We start from the raw sequence: 2,497 nt of genomic DNA on the forward strand, positions 1-2,497 counted from the left end.
TAACTTTTTCATCTCATTCACCAAATATTGGAAAAGACTATTAATTTGATGTCTGGTCAGCAACTTTGCATTACATGTTAAGAAACCTTTGTGTCAATTTGAAACATAGTTACTGTTTTACCATTTTATAGAATTTGATTAGTATTGCCACAGTACATTGAAACATTGATAGCATTGATGTAACAAGTTGGTGATGTGATATGTGACCGGATCTGCAAGAACCCCATATGTTAGCGCATTTTTTAATTTCATTTTATTACATTATCTTTATTTAGATAGCCAATGGAATGGTCAACCAAAGTTTCAGCTCTACAAACCAAGAACTTTCAAAGATAGTGCTACAAAGTGGCAACAACAGGAAAATTGATTTGTATGGTGACAATATGGAAAATAAACTACAAGTGCTTAATTAAATGATCGTAACTTACGAATGCAGTCATGTATCAAGACGAAATTTATACAATCGGATTCTCCATGAACAGGCGAATCCATTGCTGAGTACATTTTTCCTTCCAGGCCCTTCCTACGATGAGGGCAAAAGCAAAAATGTGAGAAAAGAAATGATAGTAAACCGCTCGTCCAACGCGAGATAGATTAACGTTCATATCTTCCATCTCCTTGGGAGCACTGACACAAAACAAGATTTACAAACTCCTCTTGTTTGGGGGATCACGATGGTACTAAGGTTTTTGCTGTTACCACCTTCCTTCACTGTGAAACAAATGTTTCTACAGTTTGTACATTAGGATGATAGCCCACTATTTCCAATAGTCTACAGACTGATTCTGATAACAACAACTGATGAGGTGCTACCAACTTGACAAAAACAGAGTAGTAATAGTTTTGTCATCAAGACTGACTTTCATATTCATTTGTCCATCCAAAATAATTGGTTTCTGATCATAGGTGCAAGCTTTCAGCCGAGGAGCTTTAAATCCTCTATCTTGAGATTAGTCTTCTCAACTACAAATATGATAAAACAGGTCTCTAATGAAGGTGATGTCAGAACCGGTATCAATGACACCAGTAGTAGATACTCCTTCAATCTTCACATCAACACAATAGGATTCACTCCTCTCTGTCATTGTCTGGGAATTAGTCTGTATCATGATGTTAGCACCAGTTGGCTTACTAGTCTTTTGGGTTGAAGTTTTAGTTAAGCTTTCTGTCTTCTGCTGTCGTCATTGATAAGATAGGTGGGTGGGACTATCACATATGTATCATCTCTGTTGCTTCTTCTGACTGGTTTCTTTCTCAATCTTATTACTAGCCTTCCCCTGAGTGGAGTTAGCACTCTTATTAAATCTAGACCAATAGTGTGATGACAGTTGACTGCTATTACTCTTCTGTTTCCCCATTTCAAGTACTGTTGATTCCTTTGAGCTCTGCCAGTCTTTGTTCCTCTCTTTTGGCTGCTATACATACTTCCTTATAGTAGGGATGTCAAAACCCTGCAAAATTACGGAATTTCTTCTCCCATAAAAATCATTAAAAAGTGGCACAATGAATTGCGCGTCTTTCAGACAATAGAATCTTTCCAAAAATACATCACTGTTTAGCAACACCTTTCCGATATTTTGATTGGGGCCACTGTCAATAATCACGATTGTGCTACATAGAAATACGGTGGTGAAAACAGCTCGAGCAGAGTAGTATTGATAAAGGACAGGCCATAGAAGTTTTCGAGGCTGCAAATTAGAGTTCTGGTTAGAGGCAGGTGGTTATCAGGGCTGAACAAGGTGCGAAACATCGACAACACTAATTTTCTTGTCTGCCTGTACAAGAAGCTGTTAGTAGCGTGTGGATGTGGGAGGTCATCTGCTGTTACAGTTACTATCAGCAATACAGTACTAATGATTACCCAGACTACAATGCTATTATAACAGCTTCTTGTATGGGCAGGCAAGGAAATTAAAGTTGTCGATGTTTTGCACCTTGTTCAGCCCTGATAACCACCTGCCTCTAACCAGAACACTAATTTGCAACCTCGAAGACTTCTATGGCCTGTCCTTTAACAATACTACTCTGCTCGAACTGTTTTCACCGCCATATTTCTATGTAGCGCAATCGTGATTATTGACAGTGGCCCCAATCAAAATGTCGGAAAGGTGTTGCTTAACAGTGACGTATTTTAGGAAAGAGTCTATTTAGGCACTAGAATTTTTCATTTCATAGTGATGAACTGGTCAAGGTAGTACTCTTCTGGTAAGTTTCTTCATGATTAGAGTAGCTAGGAGTAAGTGTAAGCCCCAATGTTAGTTCCCTGCCTAGAAAATGTATGGAAGATGACAGCAGGCTAGTTTTGTCTATCGCCATGCACAACAGCGTTCCAGTTAATTGATAGGTTGGTTTTCAGTCAATGCAAGATGCAACTTGAATGCCTGTATTAGTTTCCTGGCAATTCTATGCAATTGACAATACAAAGTGATGTAATCACCCATACGTCACTTGTTTTTGTTTTGTGCCATGGCTACCAATGGTGCTCAATAGAGAAGTC

The sequence above is a fragment of the Dysidea avara genome, chromosome 2 (genome assembly GCF_963678975.1).
Source record: "Dysidea avara chromosome 2, odDysAvar1.4, whole genome shotgun sequence".
Taxonomy (NCBI): Eukaryota; Metazoa; Porifera; class Demospongiae; order Dictyoceratida; family Dysideidae; genus Dysidea; species Dysidea avara.